Genomic DNA, 27,989 nt, shown 5'->3' on the forward strand with positions numbered 1-27,989 from the left:
ATAACAATTATTATATAACTGACTTTCCATCACTTGCGAGATTAGTAAACAAAGATGTGTGGTTATGTTGCCATGTTATTGTCAAACTACAGTACATGATGTCTGACTGTTTACTGTACTGCACTGTATCACTACCTTCAGTACTTACGATCTACCAATATAGCAACAGTAAATAGCTGCCTCCCACTTAACATCCCTCTTCTTGTCATCAGCACCATTCTGTGGCACTAAGCATATATTCAACACAATTTTATTGCTATGTAAATTGTACCATACATAGGACTGCAGCTAAGGAAAAAGTCAATAGCTCCACTTGTGAGTACGGGGTCTCATTAGAAAACTAAAGTATAATGGAACCATTGACAATGCGAGATCTATAATAGTAGTATTGTCCAAAACATTTCTTAAAGAATAACATTATGATGAATTCCCTGGCATGCAAAATGCACCCCTTCTCTTGGACTTAATCTTTATATCCATCATAGACTGATACCATGAAAGTCTCTTTCTGCTGAGGCCCAAAATGAAGATACATAGGAATTCAGAAATGTGTTCCTAATATGTGCAAGTCTGCAGAATTAAACTCGTATCAGAGATAGTAGGAACTGCAGATGCTGGAGAATCTGAGACAACAAGGCGTAGAGCTGGATGAACACAGCAGGCCAAGCAGCATCATAGGAGCAGGAAGACTGACGTTTCGGGCCTAGACCCTTCTTCAGAAATGGGGGAGGGGAAGGGGGTTCTGAAATAAATAGGGAGAGAGGGGGAGGCGGATAGAAGGATTTATGAAATAAAACCAGAAATAGCTGGGGAGACTGGTCTGGCAGCACCTCTGGAAAAAAAGCAGAATCAATGTTTTGGATCCAGTGACCCTTCCTCAGACCTGGTTGTAGCGAAGTAAAGGCTATTATGTATGTTGAAAACGGGGTGGGAGTAAGGGGTAGGAGTGAGTAATGGGTGGAGATGGGGCCCAGAGAGGGACAACAGTAGTGGGGCAGACAAAGGTATGGATAATGGTGAGCTAGGAAGAAAGAAAAGCTGCTTAACTAGGCCATGAGTTGGCTGACATGAAAGCAGCCTGTGTGATGACAAAGCTTGCTGTGTGGTGGGTAAAAAACAAGGAAGAAGTTGCTCAGGCCAGAAAATTATTGAACTGAATATTGAATCCTAAACACTACAGTCTCCAATGAGAAAATGAGATATTGTTCTTGCAGTTTACACCGAGCTTCACTGAAGCACTGCAGCGAGCCTGAGACAGAGATATTGGCCAGGGAACATGATGGTGTGTTGAACTGGCAGACAACAGGAAGTTTAGGGTCACCTATAGAACATAGGTGTTCCTTCTTCCGCAACTGAGGACTCCCCACCACCTTGATTGACAGGGCCCTCAGCCGTATCTAATCAATTTCCTGCAGTTCTGCTCTTACCCCTTCCCTCTCCTCCAACAACAGCACTTTTTATCTCACTAACATCCACGTCTAAAGGATGGTAAGCTGTTATTTCCACCACCTTCAGTGGGATGCCACTTCTGGACATATATTCCCCTCTCCTCCCTTGTCAGCATTCCACAGGGCATGTTCCCTCCAGGACACCTTGGTTCACTCCTCCTCCACTCCCAACAGCCCCCACAGCCTCCTGACACCTTCCCCTGCACCCGCAGAAGGTGTAACACCTACCTGTTTACTTCCTCTCTCCTCACTATCCAAGGGTCCGTACACACCTTCCAGGTGAAGTAGCGATTTACCTGCACTTCAATCAATCTAGTCTACTGTAGTTGTTGCTCACAATATGGTCTTCTCTACATTGCAGAGGTGAAACAGAGACTGGGCAAATGCCTTGTGGAACACTTACATTCTGTCTGCAAAAATGACCTTGAGTTTCCAGGTAGCTGCCATTTCAACACACCACTGTGTTCCCTGGCCAACATTTCTGTCTCGGGTTTGCTGCAGTTCTCCAGCAAAGCTCCCAGCAAGCTGGAAGAACAACATCTAATTTTCTACTTGCAGCCTTCAGGATTCAATTTCAAGTTCAATAAAGTCAGGGCCTGAGCAGCTTCTTCCACGTCCTTCTCCCAGCCTCACACAGCAGACCTTGTCATTCACATGAGCTTCTTTCACCTCAGCCAACCTGTTTTCACTCACTCATGGTCCCCATCAGCAGCATTTCTTTCTCCCCAGCTCATCATTATTCATTGCTATGTCTGTCCCACTGCTGTTCTTTCCTTCTGGACTCCAATTCTACCTATTGTTCACTCCTTCCTATTGCCCCGTCCCATCATTAACATACAGACAAACCTTTTCCTAGCTACGTTCAATTCTGAAGAAGGATCACTGGATCTGAAACATTAACTCTGCTTTCCCTCCAAGATGCTGCCAGGCCTGCCAAATTTCTACAGCTATTTCTGGTTTTGTTTCAGATTTCCGGTATCTTTTGTTTTTTTTTGTTTAGATGAATTTCTGATACTACTCAAATTTGATTAGCCTTTACTGGTAGAGAGATTCTCTTGAAATTAATGTAGATATGTTATTGCAATGTGATGCATTTTTATGCTGCAAATTATACCTAACCCTGTGAATTTGTAATATTAGCAGTAGGCCTGAAGTATCAGTTCACATTGCTGACTCCAAGGCGGCCTTCAAGGTACACAACAACACAGAATTGCCAAGTAGAAACTGACAGCCAAGTTCCATACTCACGAAGATAGCCTCAACCATGATCTTGGGTTCATGTCACGCTACACGTAATCCCACCACATTGCTCTGTATCTGTAAAATCTTCCTTAATGTCCTGTTTTGACACCATCACCTTGATAACTTGTTATGATCTCTCTACCTTAATTTGTTTGTGCAGTTTTGTATTACTTGTTACTTTGGTTGGACCCTCGGCATGCAACTCTTTTGCCTATCATGTTATTCCAGCCATTTGGTTTGTCTCCAGCACCACCTAATTTTTAATCTTTTGTAATTATCTCTCTGCCTCAAATAATTGGATCATAAGTCATCCCCTTCACTTATTATCCAGCTGTTGACACTTTACTCACACCGTCTAACACTTTTGATCACCCAGAGAGACTTATTATTCAGCCTATCAACACTCCACTCACACCATTATTTGTATGATCTTTTGACCTCTCTGCCTATAAATTCTGTCCCTGTATGCTTGTCTTCGCTTCACCTAATGAAGGGGCAGCACTCCAAAAGCTTGTGTCTTCAAATAAACCTGTTGGACTATAACCTGGTGTTGTGTGACTTCTGACCTTGTCCACCCCAGTCCAACACCGGCACCTCCACAACATTATTCCCCTAAGGACAAAATTCGTTCTAGAAGTAAACAATACTTCACCTGCCAAATAGCAACTACCAAGATTGAATATTTGTGATTTAGGTTGTCCCTATATGCGCTAGCTATTTTTAGTTTTGAACTTGCAAATGGAATATAAACTTTCTCAAATGATAAAGTTGTTAAATATCTCCAGTACAGATTCGAAATGCAATTATGCTATACTTTTATATCTGATTAGATACTTTAGAAATCAACTGTTATCCAAATTAAGTCAGAATTTTTAATAATAGCAATGTCCAGTCACCTCTACTTTTTTGAACAAGGATTACTAAAAGATTGACAGACATCACACCTTACCAAGTACGTGTTATCGCCTCTTTTGATATTTCAAGATAGTGGCAGCGCAGTAGGTAGCATCCAGGCTCTGAGCCCAGGGCTCGTCCATTCCATCCATTTTTCTTTTTATCTTCTTTTCTCGTTGCTTTTTTAGTTTTTTTAGTTTGTTTTTCTCTACTTACATTCTGGCGAGAGATCAGGGTCCAGAGTGTGGCAGCAGCTGGGACCCGGAGCAGGACTTTGATGCTTGGTGGTGAGACGTCTGGCAGCCAGGTGTAACTCTGCCACTCAGCGGCATCGCGGCTTTGTCGAGGTCCAGAGCAGTTGGCGGCAAGGCAGCTGGCAAGCCCAGTTGGGACTCTGATGGCCAGTGGCGAGCTGGCAGCATGGAGATTGTCTCCAGTGTGCGTGGGAGAGAACAAGTCCATTGTGGGGAAGGAATAAGTCCAGTGCAGGGGAGAGATCGAGTCCAGCGCAAGGAGAGAATGAGACCAATGCAGGAGAGAAATCAAGTCCAGTGTGAGGGAGAGATCAAGTCTAGCACGGGGAAGAGAACGAATCCAGCGTGGGGAGAGAATGAGCCAAGCGTAATGGAGAGATCAAGCTCGGCATGGTCAAAAATTACACGACACCAAGTTATAGTCCAACAGGTCTATTTGAAAACACAAGCTTTCGGAGTCTCCCTCCTTCTTCAGATGTTAGAAAGAGTGAGATTCCGAAAGCTTGTTTTTCAAATAAGTCTGTTGGACTATAACTTGGTGTTATGTTATTTTTGACCTTGTCCGCCCCAGTCCAACACTGGCACCTCCACATCAAAGCTCAGCATGGCACAGACAGTGTGCCAGTGTTGGGGAGAGAGCAAGCCCTGGTGGGGAAAGCCCAGCATGGAGCATCTGCAGGGCCACTGCTGAAGAAGGATTTTTAACTTTGTTTCTTTATTTTTCGACTTCATACTAAGAAGAACTGTAGCATTGAACGTTTACCTCATTTCTTTGTTTTTGTACTTTGTACCTAAGGTTTTGTACCTAGGTACCTTTGTACCTAAGATAGTGCCAGGAATGGCAATATTTTACACTTTTCACTGTACTCACATATTCTTGTACTTGAGTAAACGTGAAAATAAAACCCAACTCTAATTCCCCTATCTTTCTGCATTTTTTTTTCCTTCTTTCCATCTTTGTACTTGCTATTAACTCATCTTTAGATACAGATCTGCTTTTGTTCTTCATTCTGCTAGTTTAGGACAGTTGAATCAATATACATGTCCTGCAAAATCTGCTGCCGCATTTTATCAGCCTCCCAGTCAGACTGAGATCAGTCAGCACAAACGATCCAACAAATAACCTTCTGAATTGTAATAAGGCATTTAATCTCCTCGCATTCTTGTCACTGCTCGTTTCTAATATTTTAAGTAATGTTCCAGTTTATCCTAAACCGAGGCTGTTTTACATAAAAGTATCTGAGTTGCAAACATTTGTAGGATTTATAAATAACTGGAGTCCACCTGCAGCAAACAAACAACATTGCAAACATAATGGTATCCAATAAATTTTATACTCACGTATTTTTAGCAGACTTTAAAACATTGTTTAGAATTTCAAACGTTAACATTTTACGGCCATGCTGTTAAAGCCTCTCGCCTAGAGAATTGCGTCTTGTTTTTCAAGAGGATGTTTGTTTATCAGATGATGTGGAGGTGCCGGTGTTGGACTGGGGTGGACAAGGACACCAGGTTAGAGTCCAACAGGTTTATTTGAGATCGCAAGCTTTAGGAGCACTGCGTCTAAAGTCGGGTGAAGTCTTCTCGGGTCACTTAACGAAGGGTCAGAGTTTGTGATTTCGAATGGGCCTGTTGGGACTATAATCTGGCGTCCTGTGACTTCTGACCTTTATTAGATGGCAGTGTACACAAAACACTGTGTTCTCTCTCACTCCCTTGTGATGCGCTCACTTTCAAGATCCGACCACAAGTTGGTGAGAGTTTCTGAATTATTGAGACAATCCCGGAGATAATGATAATTTACTCTGTCGGGCGAGTCATACAGAAGATGTACATTTTCAAGTCAGGCTCTGTTCGTTTAAAAACGTCAAACAGTCTCGCTGTCCTCAATTGCCAAAACCAATCTGCATCTACCATTAATCGTTATTGTTTTATTTAAGCATTCCTGTAAAATCATATACATATTGTTCTGTCTACAGCTCCTTCCTTACAATAATGTTGTCTGCCTGGTTTAGAGTAATACGTCTCAATCATGATACTTGACAGAATCCAATTTTTTTTTTGAAAAGCACATTACAAAGTTTTATCACAATTTCCAGGCACTTGTAAGTTGACAGAATCACTTCGAGATTAAGTAGACAAGAACTAAATATGGACAGTCACGTACAACAGTAATACTTTTGTGAAAAGTTCGATGCTTCAACTCGACTGGCATATCACAAACCTGACCAAGTTATTGTTACTCAGACTTTGAATAACATAAACAAAAATACTGAAATAAACAAGCGTATAGATTAAAAAAAAATGTCGTTTACTTTCGGTTCGGTAAGGATACGTACGACTTCAGCTGTGGGCTTTGAGAATCTTACTGCTTTCAGCTCAGCCTGATCTTATCCTTCTGCTGAACGAGATTCTTCTGCACTGCAGGAAAATAACTTGTCTGCAGTTCGTCGCTTCAAGTAAAACCAGCGGAGAGATGGCTGTTTGAAAGCCGACGCAAAGTTGTCCACATAAATTTTCCAGCCAAGATTAAAGTGCATAAACTCAAAGCCTGGTGTGCGATTTCTGGAATTGATTACGTCCCCACCGGCGCCTTGTTAAATTCTCCCATATCTGTTAACTCTGTCTATTCTAGTTTCTGACGAAGAATTGTGCCCATTGAATACTTTTGGGCTAATGTAGCTCAATCTTTGAAGATACTAGAAATCAGATTTTCACGCATAAATATTTCCTTTACAATTGATATTGTGCGGCGTGTTTTAAGTGAGTATGTAGCATCTGGATTGGGAAGAAAATGAAAACAAAATCTAAATTGCAAAGGATAATGCTCATTTATACCCACTTGGAAACTTTCGCGTTCTCATTGGATCTTGCGGGCATTCCAGGTAGGAAATCGCGCTACTTGAGGTAGCTGACGAATCTCACTGGGCATATAAATCTCTTAACCGATTCACAGTAGAATCCCCTGTTTGTGACTGATTCCATTGTTCACTGGGATCCTTGTGAGTGTCCAAAAGTAGTGGTGCAAGATGGGAAAATACATCTTTGTTGCAGTTACATTTATATAGTGCCTTTCATGAATTATTTTAGAATGAATTGAGTATTTCTGAAATTTAGACATTCGAACTCAACAAACTTCAAAGTGATGAAGACCATCTGATTTTGGTTTTATCCTGTTGGTTGAGGGTACCAGGTTTTTGTGCTCTTCTTCAAAATAAAGGTGTGGGATATTTTATGCCCCCAATGAAGAGCATGGAACCTATTACCTGTCAGCACTCCTGAAGCACTGCACTGAAATGGTGGTCTAGATTTTTGTGTTCAGGTTCCTGGAGTGCAACTTACACCCAAACCCTTCTGACTCAGAGCTAACGTAGCTGGATGGGCCACTCAACATGGCAGAATCAGATATTTCACCAAGCATGATGGGAAAACAAGCCAAGCATTGGCCAAAGTATCTGTGCAAAGGAACTGAAATAGTCAGTGACAACAAAGTGTGGACCCGAAAAGTCAGCTTTTCTATTCCTCTGATGCTGCCTGGCCTGCTGTGGTCCTCCAGCTCCACACTTTGTTATCACACAAGTGACCAAGCCTATTTTCCAGGACAATAGGAAACATCGAGCTGTTTCCAGAACAAAGGGACACCTTATACTTTTAGATAACAAGGTGTAGAGCTGGATGAACACAGCAGGCCAAGCAGCATCAGAGGAGCAGGAAGGCTGACGTTTCGGGCCTAGACCCTTCTTCAGAAAAATCTTATACAGAAACCTTATACTTTTATCTGGGAAGGCTACCTGATTTACGTGCCCCTGACACTTTCGGAAACGGTCGACCAAAGACCATCCCACTATCTGCTTGGCACTGCCTGATTGGGTCTGATCAATCAAGGTAATCGATTCCTGATTAATCCATTGGTGGGAATCAAAGGCCCTCGCAAAAGGGGGGGAGCGGAAGCTTCCAAGGATAAGAATCACAGCAACAGCATCCTCGGGAGCGGTAACTCGAGACCAACCACTGCAATCAGAGGTGCCCCTGGGATTACCAGGAGAGGAAGACCAGACGACCATCACTATATGGATCAAGGCCAGGGTCTAGTGTGGTGATGTTTGATCATTCCAAGTTAACTTAAAGTACATGATACTGACTTAGATTTACAGCGTTAATTATCAGATTTATATAGTGTTAATTTTTATTTTGTAGCATAATCGTTATTATAGTATTAATAGTGTTGTAATTAATAAAGATCATTTCCTATTACTATTCAGAGTCAACTCACAGCTCTTTGCGGGATATATGAGCTAAACACACTGTGTGGCGAGCACAACACTAAGAACCATATGACCTAAGTCGCAGCTGATAATCAAACATTCATTGGGAAATTGGTATTAGTGTGCCTTAGTTATAGTTATTGTTGGTACAGATTCAATGGACCGAATGGCCTTTTCAGCGCTGTATGACTTTATGACAAATGTATGGACTAAATTATATTTGTTTTATCCATTATCATTTGTTTCAGTTTTGTTGCTTCAATGATCTATAAAATCCACCCTGATCTTTACTGGTGATGCCCCTAGAAGAGAAAGCTTTTGTTGTATCTCAGTCAGTTGGGTTTAGTTAACAACCGCATGTTATGTTAAAATAGATTTATTTCTGCATTATACTTGAGTGCTGCTGAATCACACAATACTTCAGAGTCATACAAATCATAAATTTCTTTTCCATAGGCCATGTATAATTTTGAAATTTGACCCTTGCACATTGCTGATTTTATTATAGTAGTTACTTTTATTAATTAGTTTTGTTTACTTCTTGGAAGTTTATTTGTACCATCTAAGTGTAGAGATGTTTAAAATCATGAGAGAAATGTTTTTGATTGTTGGAAGTGTCAAGAACCAGAGGAAGTCAGTTTAAGGTGATTAGTTAAAAAAATGTTGGAAAAAATTGACATTTGGAAAATAACCTTTTTACACAGTGTGCAATTATGGATATGGAAAGGACCATTGACAGCTTGGTGGGGGCTGATTCAATCTTGGCTTTCAAAAGAGGATTGAACGAGAACTTGAAGAGAAATAAATTATAGGGGTAAGAGGAAAGGGCAGACAGTGGGACTAGCTGAGACACTCTTGCAGAGCATCAACAGAGACACAAAAGCCTAATGGCCTCCTTCTGTGGTGTAACTAATCCAATACTCTATGATCTAAGTTCAAGTCGTTGTTATTCTCTTATGAATGGTTCTTTTTAACAAGTTTTTTTTTCTGCAGATCTCTGCATTTCTGCTACTGTTATCTCATCCACAGTTTCACTCTTTGACTAGTCTAAGAAGCAAAATCTCTAATTACAGGTTGTACTATTCTATGTCAATCCTCCCTTTCTAAAAAGGATCACGTATTTGCAGATGTTTCCTTCAGCAGAATCCATCCTGTTATAAGTAATCTCCAACTAATTGTATCTGATGTAATCTTATAGGCATGTATGCAACTTGAAATCAGTTTATAGGTATAGTACAGTGACTACTGTCTCATTGAGGAACCCTGTAAAATTGAAGTCAATGGGAAACAAATTGAAAATTCTTTGCTGTTTGTAGTCCTCCTGATGCAAGGTTGTATTCTTTGTAGGTAAATCATCTCATCTCCAGGTCATTACTGCAGGAATTCCTCAGGACAATGTTCTAGGTCCATTCATCTCCTGAAGTAGTGTGTACTTCCATGTAGCAAGAAATGGACAATCCTTAGGTTTGTGTTGATAATGACAAGCAATTGCCAGCTAAAGATCATCTCAATAAAAGAGAATATAATCATCTGCCTTTAAACTTTAATGCTTTTACTATCACAAAACACTACTATCGACATCCTGGGTTAACCATTGGCCAGCAATTTAATTCAACAACTGTTTAAATACTGTAGACACACAGAAGGTTAGAGGTTGGGAATTTTATGCTAAAGGACTTACCTGCTGAGTCCCCAAAGTCTTCCCACTGTCTAAAAGGCACAAGTCAGGAGTGTGACAGAATACTCTCCACTTACCTGGGTGAATGCAGCTCTAATAATACTCAGGATCGCAATATCATCCAGGCCAAAGCAGCCTGTTTGATTGGCACTCTGTCTACTTAAAACATTTACTTTGCTTATCAGAAGTACACAGTGGCACCCATATGTACCATCCACAAGATGCACAGCAACATTTCATCAAATTCTCCTCAGCAGCATCTTCGAAACCCAGATATCCGCCACCCTAAAGACAAGGGCAACAGATACATGAGGACATGACCCATGCAAGCCCTGCTCCAAGCTATACCATGCTGACACAAGTCACTTTCTTTCACGATTGTTGAGTCGGAATCCTGGAACTTTCAACTTAACAGGACTGTGAAATTACCTTCACCACATGAACCAAAGCAGTTCAAGAAGGAGCACAGCACCACCTTCTCAAGGGCAATATGGGTTGGCAATAAATGTTAACTTTACAAGTGATGCCCAAACTTCATGAATGACTAAAATAAAATTGTGTGTGTAAAGAAAACAATAAAAAGACATTGATACCAATGGACTTAACAACTAAAGTTCTTTGTTTGCATTCACATGTTGTGGGTGCGATAGTTATTGGGGAATCTGGCCAAGAGATCTTTTCCCAAGTATTGTGTAGAAGTTTTTTCAATTTCCTACAATTTTATCTTTGTTAATCTTCTTATTTCTTGAGATTGTTGCCATTGCTATCATCCATGTTATTAGTTTTACTCACTGGCATTGGTCACAGGGAATCTGGGGTCTATAGCCCAGTTCTAAGAGCAGCATTCCACTTCTTTGGACCTGGAGAATACTCAATATTATTAGTCATTTCAAAATTTAATAAGTGCAAGTGAAATGGGGATGGAGATAGCATTTTCATGAGATTCTTATGGCGAGTCTCTCTCAGGTAGACACAGACCAACCTGAGCATGAATTGACCAGCAATGAAAAACGCGCAATTTCCCAACTCAGTTTCCTATTGGGCATCGAAAAAGAGAGAAACCCACAGAATTCCATCACTTAGGTTTGGCCAGATTGCTATAAATCAAAAGTTTGTAGAATAGTTCAATAATTTACAGGAATAAGTTTATCTTTACATATTCCTCTCCCTATCCATTTTTTGAGCGTTGGTATTCTACAATGTGGACAGGCAGCAGTATACACATAGACCCGTCTGAGACTGCAGGATAACACTGAATAATTCTCTGCTTTCACAAAGCTAGGCTTACCTTTTGTCTTATATTAAGTAATTGTACATCTTAACAAGCCTGCAGCTTGTTAATGCCATATGCTTTTGGTGTAAATCTGTTACATTTAAATTTTCTTTCGGCTTTTGGCCAGTGGGTACAGGCACTTAAAATTGAAGTCACCTGCACAAAATCCTTTGTGAGATAATTCTCCCTGAAGAGTTCTAAATCTCTCTACCCTTTTGAATTTAGATGCATGACAAGAAACAGAGGATAACAGGGCTCAAACAGACAACAATTCTGGCTGACGACTATGAATTGACAAAACCCATAAACTCAGGGAACCTGGGGTCTGGAAGCTGTCACAGATCAGAGAGAGAGATAACATTGATGTTGACGAGACAAGGTGGAGTGTTTAGCGAAGCCTTGCAGAGAAAACAGAACGGCCCCAAACCATTAAAAGCATAGATCTGCATGGGACACACGTGGGAAACCATTTGAGTGTTTTCGCTGCTGGAAACCAGGATATAAAAGGAAAATTGTTGTTTCAGGCATTCCCCAGAAAGTCAAGTTGCAAAACCCCCGTCTGTAGTATTAAAGGTCGTCAGTGTCTACTCAGACAGAACTGTTGACTATAAAAGTTGTCAAGAGATTGTGTCCAAAAGAAGTCACCACTGACTGTTCTAGACCTTCAGAAAGAGAAATGAGCATTCTCCAAGGCACTGGGTGCTGACAGACCTTGCTAATGGGGAAAATAAAATATTTTTCACTTGGAAGCAAATTAAATTCCAACATGTTGATAACATGGTTCATGATAAAAGGGGTTCATGATACAACAGCATAGACACCACTGGTTAAAATCAATTTAAGCACAAACTTGATAGGAGTCTGATAACAGTGGGGCAAACCCAAGGAGGATAGACATTTTATTGGGGAATGATTTGCTTGAAAGCAAAATTTATTCTTCAACCAGAAAAAAAGATAGCCCAAAGAAACTAAAGAAAAAGTAACTAGAATTAAACAGGGCTGAAGTCCAGCCAGAAGTGTTATAAAGGTTCAGGGTAGATCCTGAAGGTGTCAAAAGGGATGGATCTAGCTCAATAGCCACCACAGAAGACTGCAAAGGTGACAAGAGATGACGGACTAGATCTAGAAATCTGCTTAACAGAAACCTTCATGGAATTACAGGAGGGATCACTGCATAAGACCATAAGACCATAATGTTTAGGAGCAGAATAAGGCCATTTGGCCCATTGAGACCCTCTGTCATTCGATCATGTCTGCTATGTTTCTCAGCCCCATTCTCCTGCCTTCTGCCCATAACCCTTGGTCCCCTTACTAATCGAGAATATATTTATCTCTGTCCTAAATACACTCAATGACTTAGCTTCCACAGACCTCTGAAGCAATGAATTCCACAGATTAATCATCCTCTGGCTGAAGAAATCCCCAAACATCTTAGGTCTAAAGAGTCATCCCATCACTATGAAGCAGTTCCCTTGGGTCCTAGTCTCTCCTGCTAATGGCAACATTTTCTCCATGTCCAGGATATCCAAGCATCTTGGTAATCTGTAAGTTTTAATCAGGTACTCCCTCATCCTTCTAAACTCCATCGAGGACATGCCAACACATCACAATATTCCAAATATGGTCCGACAGAGCGTTATTACAGCCTCAGTATTCCATCTCTGTTCTTATATTCTAGCCCTCTTGAAATGAATGCTAACATTGCATTTGCCTTCCTAACTGCCAAATGAACCTGCATGTTAACCTTAAGACAATCCTGAACTAGGACTACCAAGTCCCTCTGGGCTTCAGATTTCCAAAGCCTTTCTCCATTTAGAATATAGTCCATACCTCTATTCATCTCCCAGACCATCAACAACCTCATCACCTCCCACCCACAGCCTCCAACCTCATCGTTCCCCAATCCCACATCACCCGTTTCTATCTCCTACCCAATATCCACAAACCTGACTGCCCCAGTCTCTACCTGCTCCTGCCCCACTGAACTCATCTCTACTTACCTCGACTCCATATTTTCTCCCCGGTCCAGGAACTCCCCACCTACATTCGGGACACTACCCATGCCCTCCACCTCCTCCAAGACTTTCAATTCCCCGGCTCCCAAACCTCATCTTCAGTATGGACATCCAGTCCCTGTACACCTGTATCCCCCATGCAGACAGCCTAAAAGCCCTCCGCTTCTTCCTCTCCCACAGGCCCAACCAGTCCCCCTCCATCAATACCCTCATCCACCTAACGGAACTTGTCCTTATCCTTAATAACTTCCCACTTTGTACAAACTAAAGAGGTGGCTATGGGCACCAATATGGGTCTAAGCTATGTCTGCCTCTTTGGAGGATACGTGAAACAGTTTGCTGTTACAATGGCACTATCCCTCACCTCTTCCTCCGCTACATTGATGACTGAATCAGTGCTGCCTCGTGCTCCCATGAGGAGCTTGAACAGTTCATCAACTTTACGAACACCTTTCACTCCAATTCACCTGGACCATCTCCAATACTTCCCTCCCCTTCCTGGACCTCTCCATCTCCAGTAGCCTTCTCAACTCTGACATCTATTTCAAACCCACCGACTCCCACAGCTACCTTGACTACACCGCCTCTCATCCACCCTCCTGCAAGAATGCGATCCCATACTCCCAATTCCTCTGCCTCTGCCGGGTCTGCTCCCAAGATGGTGCATTCCACTCCCAGACATTCCAGATGGCGTCCTATTTCAATGACTGCAACTTGCCCCCTCTGTTGATCCAGAATGCCCTCGACAGCATCCCTTGTGTTTCACACACGTCTGCCCTCAAACCCCTTTCCCCCAACAAAGTAAAGACACAATCCTCCTGGTCCTCACATACCACCCCACCCACCTCAGCATCCAGTGTATCACTCTCCGCTACTTCCGTCATCTGCAATCCGGCCTCACCACCAAAGAGATACTTCCCTCCCTACCCCTATCTGCCTTTTTGTAGGGACCGCTTGCTCCACAATTCCCTCGTCTACTCCGCACTCTCCACTAACCCCACCATCCCTGACACCTTTCCTTGCAAACGCAGGAGGTGCTACACCTGCCCCTACACCTCCCCCCTCACCCCCATCCAAGGCCCTAGACACACTTTCCAAATCTGTCAGGGCTTCACCTGTACAACCTCCAACCTGGTCTACGTTTTTTTATTCATTTGGGGGATGATGGGCATCGCTGGCTGGCCAGCATTTCTTGCCTATCCCTAGTTGCCCTTGAGAAGGTGGTGGTGAGCTGCCTTTTTGAACCGCTGCAGTCCTCCTGCTGTGGGTTGACCCACAATGCTATTAGGGAGGGAATTCCAGGAATTTGACCCAGGGACAGTGAAGGAATGGTGATATATTTCCAAGTCAGGATGGTGAGTGATGTGGAGGGGAACGTGGAGGTGATGGTGTTCCCATATGTCTACTGCCCTTGTCCTTCTAGATGGAAGTGGTCGTGGGGTTGGAAGGTGCTGTCTGAGTATCTTTGGTGAATTTCTGCAGTGCATCTTGTAGATAGTACACACTGCTACTACTGAGCATTGGTGGTGGAGGGAGTGAATGCTTGTAGATGTAGTGCCAATCAAGTGGGTTGCTTTGTCCTGGATGGTGTCAAGCTTGTTGAGTGTTGTTGGGGCTGCACTCATCCAGGCAAGTGGGGAGTATTCCATCACAATCCTGACTTGTGCCTTGTAGATGGTGGACAGGCTTTGGGGAGTCAGGAAGTGAGTTACTCGTGGCAGTATTCCTAGCTTCTGGCCTGGTCTTGTAGCCACTGTGTTTATGTGGTGAGTCCAGTTGAGTTTCCGGTCAATGGTAACCCCCAGGATGTTGATAGTGGAGGATTCAGTGATGGTAACACCATTGAATGTCAAGGGGCGGTGGTTAGATTGTCTCTTATTGGTGATGGTCATAGCCTGGCTTTTGTGTGGCACGAATATCACTTGCCACTTGTCAGCATGTGAATATGGACCGCTTCAGTATCTGAGGAGTCACGAATGGTGCTGAACATTATGCAATCATCGGCGAACTTCCCCAATTCTGACCTTGTGATGGAGGGAAGGTCATTGATGAAGCAGCTGAAGATGGTTGGGCCTAGGACACTACCCTGAGGAATTCCTGCAGAGATGTCCTGGAGCTGAGATGATTGACCTCCCACAACCACGACCATCTTCCTATGTGTCAGGTATGACTCCAACCACCAGAGCGGTTGCCCTCGGATACCCATTGATTCCAGTTTTGCCAGGGCTCCTTGATGCCACACTTGTTCAAATGCTGCCTTGATATCAAGGGCTGTCACTCTCACCTCACCTCTGGAATTCAGCGCTTTTGTCCGTATTTGAACCAAGGCTGTAATGAGGTCAGGAGATGAGTGGCCCTGGTGGAACCCAAACTGGGCGTCACTGAGCAGGTTATTTCTGAGCAGGTGCTGCTTGATAGCACTGTTGATGACACCTTCCATCACTTTACTGATGATTGAGAGGAGACTGGTGGGGCAGTAATTGGCCGGGTCGGATTTGTCCTGCTTTTTGTGTACAGGACATACTTGGGCAATTTTCCACATTTTTGGGTAGATACCAGTGTTGTAACTGCACTGGAACAACTTGGCTAAGGGAGCGGCAAGTTCTGGAGCACAAGTCTTTAGTACGATTGCCAGAATGTTGTCAGGGCCGGTAGCCTTTGCAGTATCCAGTGTCTCCAACCGTTTCTTGACATCACGTGGAGTGAATCGAATTGGTTGAAGACTGGTACCTGTCATGCTGGGGACCACTGGAGGAGGCCGAGATGGATCATCCACTCGGCACTTCTGACTGAAGATTGCTGCGAATACTTTAGCGTTATCTTTTGCACTGATGTGCTGGGCTCTTCCATCATTGAGGATGGGGATGTTTGTGGAGCCTCCTCCTCCAGGGAGTTGTTTAATTGTCCACCACCATTCACGACTGGATGTGGCAGGACTGCAGAGCTTAGATCTGACCCGTTGGTTGTGGGATCGCTTAGCTTTGTCTATTACTTGCTGGTTTCGCTGTTTGGCGTGCAAGTAGTCCTGTTTGGTGGCTTCACCAGGTTGATACCTCAACTTCAGGTATGCCCGGTTCCGCCCCTGGCATGCCCTCCTGCACTCTTCATTGAACCAGGATTGATGCCCTGGTTTGATGGTAATGGTTGAGCTGGGATATGCCGGGCCATGAGGTTACAGATTGTGCTGGAGTACAATTCTGCTGCTGTTGATGGCCCACAGCGCTTCATGGATGCCCAGTCTTGAGTTGCTAGAACTGTGCGAAGTCTGTCCCATTTAGCACGGTTATAGTGCTATACAATACGATGGAGGTTGTTCTCAATGTGAAGGCGGGGCTTTGTCTCCACAAGGACTGTGTGATGGTCACTCTTACCGATACTGTCAAGGACAGATGCAACTGCAGCTGGCAGATTGGTAAGGATGAGGTCAAGTATGTTTTACCCTCTTGCTGGTTCCCTCACCACCTGCCGCAGGCCCCGTCTAGCAGCTATGTCCTGTAGGACCCGACCAGCTCGATCAGTAGTACTGCTGCTGAGCCAGTCTTGGTGGTGGACACTGAAATCCCCCACCCAGAGTACATTTTGTGCCCCTGCCATCCTCAGTGCTTCCTCTAAGTGTTGTTCAACATTGAAGAGTACTGATTCATCAGCTGAGGGAGGACGGTATGTGATAATCAGCAGGAGGTTTCCTTACCCATGTTTAACTTGAAGCCATGAGACTTCATGGGGTCCGGAGTCAATGTTGAGGACTCCTAGAGCAACTCTCTCCTGACTGTGTACCACTGTACCGCCCCCTTTGCTGGGCGTGTCCTGCCGGTGAGACAGGACATATCCAGGGATGGTGATGGTGGTGTCTGGGACATTGTTTGTACGGTATGATTCTGTATCTGTTGCTCCCGATGTGGCCTCCTCCATATTGGTGAGACCAAGTGCTGACTCGGGGTCCAATTTGTGGAGCATCTGCGCTCTGTATGCTATAATCCACAATGCATTCTGGTTGCTAACCATTTTACCTTTCCCTCCCACTCTCTTGGTGACATATACATCCTGGGCCTCCTTCAGTGTCATAATGATGCCACACATAAACTGGAGGAACAACACCTCATATTCCACCTCGGGAGCCTACAACCCAATGTCCTCAACATAGAAATCACTAGTTTCAAAATCTCCCCATCCCTGGCCTCATCCCATGTCCAACCCTCCCTCTCATCCGTGCCCCCTTGAATTGACACTACCTGTCCATCTTCTTTCCCACCTATCCGCCCCACCCTTCCCACTGACCAATATCCACTACGCCCTACCTGCATCCACCTATTACCATCCCACCTACCTTCCCCCAGCCCCACTCCCACTCCCTCTATTTATTTCCAAGTTATCTTCCCTTCCCCCTCCCCAGTCCTGATAAAGGGTGTAAACCCAAAACGTCAACTTTCCTGCCCCTCTGATACTGCCTGACCTGTTGTGTTCCTCCAGCTCCACACTGGCTCCAGCATCTGCAGTTCTTGCTGTCTTCCTACACCTCTATGCTTCCTATCAAAGTGTATAACCTCACACTTTCCCACATTGAATTGCATGTGCCATTTCCTTGGCCACTCTCCTGGCCTGTCCAAATCCTTCTGCAGCCTGTCCGCTTCCTTAACACTACCTGTCCCTCCACCTGTCTTTGTGTCATCTGCAAACGTAGCAACAATGCCCTCAGTTCCTTTATCCAGATCTTAGTTGTATAACATGAATAGCTGTTAATCCAACACTGACACCTGTGGAATTCCAATGGTCGCTCCCAGCCATCCTGAAAAAGACCCTTTATCCCTGCTCTATGCCTTCTGTCAGTCAGCCAATCCTCTCTCTATGCCAGTACCTTATGCCTAACACTTTGGGCTCTTATCTTAATTAGCAGCCTCCTGTGCAGCACCTTTTCAAAGGCCTTCTTGTAATCCAAATAGATGATGTCCACTGGTTCTCTTTTGTCTAATTTGCTCATTACCTCTTCTTTCTATCTATATCCGTGGCACCTACATGAACCATAACAATTGGATCTTTCCCCTCCCACTCCAAGTTCCATGGCAGCCCAGATGAGATATCCTGAACCATGGCACCAGTCAGACAATACCGCCTTTGGGACTCTTGATCCTGGCCACCAGGAACAGTGTTTATTCCCTGACTGTACTATTCCCAGTTACAACAACATTTCTTTTTTTCTCAACACCCCCTCTTCCCTGTACCACAGTGATATGATCAATTTGCTCATCCTTCCTCCAGCCCTCACACTCATCCATGCAGGGAGCAAAAATCTTAAACCTTTTAGACAAGCTGAAGGGCTGAGGTTCCTTAAGCACTACCTCCTGGATCGCCCTAACTGCCTCACTCATAGTCACACTCTGACCACTGACTGAATTTGAAATAGTGAATCTAAGGGAAGTGACTGCCTTCTGAAATGCAGCATCCAAGTAACTCTCCCCATCCCTGATGTGTCGTAGTGTTCAAAGTTCAGACTTCAGCTCATCAAGCAACTAATACTTACTACAGATGTGATCACTACGGATCACAATGGATTCACCAGCTGCCACATCATGCTGTTACAAAACATCTGATTTTTAAAAATTTCCTACTTGTTTTTTAGTTTGTAACCTGTAAATATTTCCACTATTTACCTTCAATCTGAAAGTAACCTATAATAGATAGTCAAATTAATAGTTATCACCAACCCAGGAAATTACATCTTGCTTGTGACGTTACTCTTTTGTGCTGGGCTCCTGACCCTGGGCTTCAATTTATCCTGTTAGGGAGAATCTTACAAACTATGTGCCAATAAAAGTAGGCAAAAAGTTCCTCTTTCCCTCTGCACCAAATTCCCATACTGCTTCCAAATTCCCTAAATATATACTCATTCGGGCTGTACGTCTCACTCTGGATGTGATCTCTCCTTCTGGACCATGTGAAACATATTAATCAAATACAGTGCAATTGTCAGGCTGGCCAGGACTTTGTGGAAGAGCCACAGAGGGTATGGAAGAACCTGAATGTCCACCTGATGGGAATAGTGTGGGAGAAAGTAAAGAAGATTATGAGAATACCAATTCCCCAAAGCAAAGGGACCAGGGAATGGGACATACCCCACAGCAAGCAGTGTTGGTGAAGCCACCAGGGCTGTGCCACCTTCCCAAGTATTAACACACCGCTGCCCATTTTAATACCTGGATTCAGACATTTTCACAAAAGTGATTTCTAAGAGATTGGTGGGTGAGACATGCCTCCTTTGCATGACTGGATTTGAATCCTGCACCTCACCATCCCTTAACATTACAACAACACTGCTTTACTGTTTGAGGATTCAAACTTGGCTCTGTTCCTTTAATTTCCCTGTGTGTAATTCTGCTGCGATCACCTGACCAGACTGAGGCAGTACTGGAAACCCAGTAAACCAGCTGAACAATGAATACAATACAATAAACCAGCTGAACTGAAATCGACTTTTCATCCAGAGGCAGTGAAACTAACAACTAAGTTAGCATCAAAGAAAATCACATTGTTCTTAATTCACACTGACACGATAACTTCACATATTTGAAGATAAAAGGTTGCCTGTGGAGTCTTCAGCCTCGAAAAAAAACAATGAGGGGAGAAACTGAGAAAACACCAATGGATCCTGTTTCAGCAGCTGTTTTTGAACAAAAAAGTAGAGAGATGGAGAAACGAATTTGTGACAAAGCTGGAGCTCTTGTTCACTCTGTGCCTTATCATCTCTGAAGCGAAGCAATGGAAAAAAAACAATTTGGGAAACCAAGCGTTCGCCGAGAACTGGGGAATGTGCAGATTTCACCACAGATCTGGAAATGTGATAACAGCTAAATAATCAGGTTTCATTCTCACACCTCAAGGACTCTAAGAACTTTAAACTGCAGATGCTTTTATCTTGATGTTTGTACTGGACACAGACATTCCATTTTTAAACTATTACCTGTGTTTGATGTTGTGTTTGTATTATTCTTTTCAGGGCAGTTTGTAATGAAATTCTCATCCTTCACTCAATAAAATCTTGGAAATGACTCCTTTGCTTTGATCTAGTTAACTCAACCTTAAATGCAATATGATAGCTGTGTGCTGAAAAGTAAATAAAAATATTTGTTGCAACCAGACCAAAAATGTTTATAAAGAGAGGAACTGATTTCTCCCCAACATCACCTGGTCATGACACTAATCAATACCTTGCATTATCAATTTTAAACTATCAAGTACCTGAACTACTTCCTCTTCCACATGATCTTATAGAATCACAGCAACCCTACAGTGTGGAAGCAGGCCATTTGGCCCATTGAGTCTACATCTATGCTTTGAAGAGCATCCCACCCAGACCCACTCCCCAACCCTATGATCCTGCATTTACCATGGCTAATCCACCTAACCTACATATCCCTGGATACTCTAAGCAATTTAGCATGGCCAATCCACCTAACCTCTATATAATCCCTACAGTGTGGAAACAGGCCCTTTGGCCCAACAAGTCCACACCAACCCTCAGAACCTCCCATCCAGACCCAATCCCCAAACCCACCTAACCTACACATCTCTGGACATGATAGGCAATTTAGCATGGTAAATCCACCTAGCCTGCACATCTTTGGACTGTTGAAGGAAATCAGAGCACCCGGAGAAAACCCATACAGACGCAGAGAGAATGTGCAACCTCCACACAGACAGTCACCTAAGCATGGAATCAAACCTGGGTCCCTGGTGCAGTAAGGCAGCAGTGCTAACCACTGAGCCACTGTGCTGCCATCTTCTTCCTGGGTAAAGAGAGATGCAAAATAATAAGTTAGTAACTCAGCCATGCCCTTTCTGTAACTTACTTTTTGATCACTGAATGACCCCAATTGTCTGTGGGCCACGCTTCTCCAATTTATATACACACAGAAGATATTTAGCTTCTTCTTTTATGTTAGCCATCAGTCTTCTTGCTTTGCTTCTCTTATTTTCTTCTTCAATTCCCTTTTGAACTTTCTATATTCATCCTGGTTCTCAACTGTATTGTCTATGCGCATTTTTTCTGCTTCATCTTTAATCACTATTTCTTTGATCATCTAGGGACCTCTGGACTTGTGTGCCTTACCTTACCACTTCATCAGTATATATCTTGACTGTACTCAAACTATCTCTTCATTAAAAGGAGCTCATTGGTCAGTTAGAGTTATATCTGACATTATATAATTCTAATTTATCTGGGTCAAATCTATTCCTAACCATTGAAGCTTTTCCCAAATTAATTATTTTACTCTGGATTCTCATTGTCATTTTCCATTGCCAACCTTTAGCTTATGACACAATGATAACTGTATCTGAAATGTTCCCCTAATCATGGTTGATCAACTTGGTCCACCTCATTTCCAAGAACCAAGTCTACAAATGCCTCATTTCTCGTTAGACTGTTCAAAATTGTCCTGATCACACTCCAGGAAGTCTGAGCCTGTTTTGTTGTTTTGACTATTGTTTCCGCAGTCTATATTTGGACAAAGTTCCTCCATTAAAAGTATTCTATAATTCTTGCACTGCTCTGTAATTTCCTTGCCAGTTTTTCTTCTACATCTATCCAAATAGACTTTGATATCTCTGGGACATTAACTCTTCATCTTACTCAACACTGCCACTGCACATCTTTTTCTATCTTTCCTGAACTTTGTATCCTGGAATATTTAACATCCAGTCCTGCCTTTCTTTGAGTCAGGTCTCTCTTATCACCACAGCATCACACTCCCATGTCTGCAACTCACCAGACCTATGTACCACATTTACTTACACTATAATTTTAATTCAAACTTCATTAACTTCCCCCTTACACTGAACTTACCTTCGTATTTCCTACTCTGCTAATATCTGTTTCTCCCAAAAATCTTTACACCTTGGTTTTCCTCTCAAAATTGAATGACCAACAGTGAAGAAAGCAGACAGCATCAAAACTAGATGAGATAGAACTCCAACAACAAGGTCATCCACTGTTGCCATAATTGAACTATTTGGAAGACCATCGTTCCCCACACCAGTTTGGCATGGCTTCCAGACATCAACAAACAATTTCCAATATTACCTCCTGGTTCCCACATTTCTGTCAAATTACTTCAACTGCTTCCCAAGAGCACCAGCAAATCACCCTAGTAGTAAAGTGCTCCTAGCTCTGTTTGGCTGCAATGCATCCAAACTGTACAGGTTCTATCTCCCCAGAATTGATTCCAATAGCCCCAGAATCTAAAGCCCTTCCTTCTTTACAATCTCTCCAGCTATGCAGTCACCTGGACTGTCATCGTATTTCCATAATCACTTGTACTTAGAACCAGGAGTAACCTAGACATTACTCCTTTTGAAGTCCTGCTTGATAATTTCCTCCCAATTCCCTAAACTCAGACTACAGGACCATATCCCTCTTTCTACCAAAGTCATTTTTACCAATTTGAACCATGAAAAGTAGACTTTAGGGTGGATTGATATCCATGACTCAGATTCCAGAGAGGAAACGTACCACCCTGGGTTCACATGTTAGCCACAGAAATTTATGTCTGTTTCCCTAACTATCAAATCTCCTTGTATCATCTTGTAAATAATTGTTATGTGAAGGATGATATAGTTTACTTGTATTTTCCAAAGTTAATAATATGATACTGGCAGGAAAATTATACGTCATGGCATATATCATAAGCTAATTAAGGAATCTAAAGTAATGTATGAAAATATTGTAAATCTGAAAATAATACAAAATAATATGAAATACACAGTTGACAATTCAGCATCTGTAAAAGTTAAGCTAATTCAGAGCTGTGCCCTTCAACAGACCTTTTATTTATAAATTGGATTGACAACAGGAGACGCAAAAATCGTAAAAATGAAAAATCCAGTGCTTACAAAAATATGCAGTCATGGTTCACTGCAAACTGTCTTAGGATTCCTGCTCATCACAATACCTGTAAATTTTAATGTATCAACACGTTTAATATGACCCAATAATACAAGCAAGTGCTAGTTCATGGACTATAAATGTAATAAGGTCTGGATCAGATTGGCCCTGTTCCAAAAATGTGCAGGTTTGGTAGGTTAGCCATGGCAAAATGAAGGGTTAAAGGGATTGGTTGGGGAGGTCCTGGGTCTGGGTGAGAAGTTGTGTGGAGGGCCGATGCAAACATGATGGGCTGAATAGCCTCTTTCTGCACTTTGGGGATTCTATGATTCTATGAATCTAAACTGAGTGCTGATGAACAGATTTTGGCAAGCTTCTCGTATTATTGACAAGAGCTTCCTTGATTTTTCTGAGAGTTGAAAGTAAGCTGATGTATGTAATGGAGTACAGGGACCTAATTATGTAGCTGGGTAACTGTCTTTGTTAGATCAATGCTGAGCTGGACTAGGACAGCTTGTCTGGATGTATGATTACTTCTGGAGCTGAGGTTTCTTACCCCACAGGCTTTGCTATATCCAATCTTTGTCAGTGTCATGTTTCTTAGTTTCTTGCCCCTGAATTAGAACATTGGAACTCAAGTCCAATGCCATAAATGTGAACATAACTATATTCCAGGGAAGTATTGCAGTCTTTTGGTTGAGATGTTAACCAAATCCTTTATGTCTTCTAACTTGGGTGTAAAAGATCCCATAGTACTATTTTGAACAAAACCAGTGGATCTATCCCCCATTCAATGAGAATCCCTCAACCAACATCACAAAAAAGATTAACTAGTCATTATCATAACACTGGCTGTGGGAAATTGCTGTTCATAAATTGGCTGCTACAGTTCCTAAATTACAACATTGACTAAGTGTTTTGGAATGCCCTATGTTGTGAAAGGCACATTATAAAAGCAGGACTTCATTTCATTCTCTAACATGGAGTGAAACAAATTGGCTCAGAACTTTTTTTCTGTGATGGTGGGAACATTAGGAAGAGAACAAGACGGATCATCCCTCAGCACTTAAGGTTGAAGATAGTTGTAGCTGCATCAGCCTAGCAAGTTTCACTCACGCGCTCAGCTCTGCCAACATTGAAGATTAGTTCTCTTTGTCCATGGTTAATTAGTCACTACCATTCAGGAGTGGATACGTCAATACTGCAGAACTTTGATCTGATCTCTCGCACGTGCGGTCATGTTGATTTATCACATGTTGCTTCCTCCGTTTGACATGGATATAATCCAGTGTTGTAGCTTCACAAGTTTGGCATCTCACTATTAGGTGGTGATACTTTTGGGATGGTCTCCTACACTACTCATTGAACCAGGGTTATTCTCCTAGGTTGATTGTAATTGCTGAATGAGGTATACTGGGCTGTAAGTTTATAGGCTGTAGCCCACAGCATCATATAGAAATCCATTTTGACCATCTAGATCTGTTTATTTCAATGCATGTCACTGTTCAGCTTAGCAGACATGCTCTTTCGGACTCAGTGATCTTGGTTAGTACCGGTGCTATCAGGTAACTCAGAGTGACAGATATTCCCACCCAGAATATATTCTACACCTTTGCAATCCTAACTGATATTTTCCAGTGGTATTCAATATGGAGGGGCATCAATCAGCTGATGGAGGATGGTAACCACCAGCAGGTTCCTTCACTGTGTTTGATCCAATGCCATGACTCTTCATTGGGTTCAGAACCAATTAATCACTTCTAACAGTCAGCCTTTGTGCTGCCATCTATAATGTCTTTTTTGCCAGTCAAATCTCCAGATGTTAGTGAGGAGGACTGTACATGGTTCACTTGATTAGGTATTCTTTGTCATGCTCAGTACATAGGCCAATGCCAGAAGGCCCATCTGGTTTTGTTTTAGTTTCATTGTTGTGCTCTGATACAGCTCAGTGACTTGTTAGACTGTTTCAGACTAAAGTTAAGAAACAACTACATTGCAGTTCTTCTGGAGTCATATGCAGGCTTGTCTGAGTAAGGATGGTAGATTTCCTTCCTTAAAATACTTAAGAGAACCAGATTAGATTTTACAATAATCTGATTTGTTCATGGTCACCATTAGTGGTAATGCTTTTTATAACAGATTTATTTAATTCAATAAATTAAGTTTTTGACATTTTTGGTTGGAATTAAGCTCATATCTTTAGATATGATAAATGCTACACAATCAAAAAGGCATTTAGTTCTCTATTTTACTTACATGATGTAGGAAGGTGGGTTTTCACATTTATTCACCTTGCAGGAATTCACTACCACTTCTCATTACTGATTTTACCAAGCTAAAATGTTTTCATATTTCCCAGCAAGAAAGGTTCCTTTCCTCCCCTGCCCAAAGGCTGAGTTGATATATTCTGTTTTAATGAATCTGTAAAGATATTGAGCACAGTTTCAGTCAAATTAATTAGACACAATCAACACCCTGAGTATAAACTTGAGAGAAACTCCTTGCATCTTATTTTTGATATTAACAAATGTTCAGCTTCAGAAATCAAATCGTCGAAAATTTGAAATGCACTTTCAATTAGGCTGCAGCTATACTAACTTTTAAAAATAGATTTAGACCTGACATACGTTTTATTCTGCTGTAGTTGTTTAAATTTATCTGCACACTGATTAGGATCATCTGGAACAATGTACTGGGTCTTGGTATTATGTGGGACTGAAGAATTAAAAAATTCCATATACATATTGTATTGTTCAAGCACAGATGAAGAAACAGAATTACAAACTTGTAATTTTGTTCAACCAGAGATGGAGAAACAGAATTACAAGCTTGTAATTTTGTTGCTATTACCTAGCCTAGAATTCCACTACTACAATTTTTGGCATGTGAACTTTTCTTTGAACGTTAATAGGTGAATCAACCTCATTAGTTGGCAATTTGAAGTTATGCAGCCTTTGTAAATGCAAATCAATCAAAGGTTAAAAAAAGTTATAAATTGTGGAAAGTAAACTTCTGCATTGTTATGATCCACTTGGGAAAGTGTGCCAATTTTAGAGCTTCCCTACTCCCAATGTCATCACAAATGTGAATGATGCAATCAAATTACATAAAATCCCCAAATTTTTGGTCTGATAGAATCAGGTGAACAGAAAACACTGAGCATGTTTTTGTATTTAACAAGAACTTCTGATTATTACAAATAAATAAGTTCTAATCAAAACTATGAACCATCAACATATAACACTACTAGTTGAAATTCTAACCCTCTGTTAAACCCACACATACACATTGACAGACACAGACAGACTAAATAAAAACTGGTGTTACAGGTGGAGAGAAAAAAAAACTGCGGAAGCACAGTTCAATAGCACCAGTCCATGTGCTTCAATGAGATATTCCTTTTGCTTCCCGAGACCTTGTGTTCTTAGATTCCTTTTCTCCAGGTTCTTTCATTTCTTTGCAGGAGGCGTATGGCAATTGGTACACAAATTGTAAGATCTCCCAGTAACTTATTAAAAGTAACGATGTACAGCAACTGGTAGACAGAAAAGACTTGCTTTCTTTAGACTTCAGGTATTATTACTACAGGGATAGAGATACAGAGCCTGCTGATGCAGCAGTTTAGAAGATTTTTTTCCTCCATTGTAAACTCCCAAACCATTCACCTGCCTAGGAACCAATCAGATCATCAGGCTGATGATTTCTGAAATCCACATACTAAACGAATATTTCATGCCAGCATTTACTGCGGAGAAGGATTTGGAAGCTAGAGAACTTGGTGAAATAAATAGTGATACGTTGAAAAATGTCTGTATTACAGAAGAGGAGGTGCTGGACGTCTTAAAATGCATAAAGGTGGATAAATCCCCGGAACCTATCAGTTATATCACAGAACTTTGTGGGAAGCTAGGTAAGTGATTGCTGGGCCCCTTGCTGAGATTTGTATCATCAATGGCCATAGGTGAGTGCCAGAAGACTGGACGTTGGCTAATGTAGTGCCATTATTTAAGAAAGGTGGTAAGGAAAAGCCAGGGAACTATAGACATCAGTGGTAGGTAAGTCGTTGGAGAGGATTCTGAGGGATAGGATTTCCATGTATTCGGAAAGGCAAGGACTGTTGAAGGATAGTTGACATGGCTTTGTGCATAGGAAATGGTGTCTCACTAACTAGATTGATTATTTTTGAAAAAGTAAAAAAGAAGATTGATAAAGGCAGAGCGGTGGATATTGTCTGTATGGGCTTCAGCAAGGCATTTGACAATTTTCCGCACAGTAGATTGGTTAGCAAGGTTAGATCACATGGAACACAGAGATAGCTAGCCATTTGGATGCAAAATTAGCTCAAAGGTAGAAGACAAAGGTAATGGTGGGGGGTTGCTTTTCAGACAGGACGCCTGTGACCCATGGTGTGCCACAAGGATCGGTGTTTGGTCCACTGCTTTTGTCAGTTATGTAAATGATTTGGATGTGAATATAGGAGGTATCATTAGTAAGTTTGTAGATGACACCAAAATTGGTGGATGTGGACAGCAAAAAAGACTATCTCAGAGTACACAGGACATTTATCAGATGGACCAGTCAACCGAGGAATGGCAGATGGAGTTTAATTGACATGAATGTAAGGTGTTGCATTTTGGGAAGGCAAATCAGGGCAGGGCTCATACACTTAATGGTAAGGTCCTGGGGAGTGTTGCCAAATAAAGATACCTTAGGAGTGCAGGTTCATTGTTCCTTGAAAATGGAGTCGCAGTTAGACAGAGTAGTGAAGAGAAGGCATATGGTACACTTGCCTTTATTGGTCAATTCATTAAGAATAGGATTTGGGAGGCCATGTTGTGGCTGTACAGGACATTGGTTCGGCCACTTTTGGAATACAGCATTCAATTCTGGTCTCCCTGCAATAGGAAAGAATTGTGAAATTTGAGAGAGTTCAGAAAAGATTTACAAGGATGTTGCCAGGGTTGGAGGGTTTGAGTTATAGGAAGAGGTTGAATAGGCTGGGGATATTTTCTCTGGAGAATTGGAGGCTGAGGGGTGACCTTT

Source organism: Rhincodon typus, chromosome 12 (genome assembly GCF_021869965.1).
Source record: "Rhincodon typus isolate 14 chromosome 12, sRhiTyp1.1, whole genome shotgun sequence".
Lineage (NCBI taxonomy): Eukaryota > Metazoa > Chordata > Chondrichthyes > Orectolobiformes > Rhincodontidae > Rhincodon > Rhincodon typus.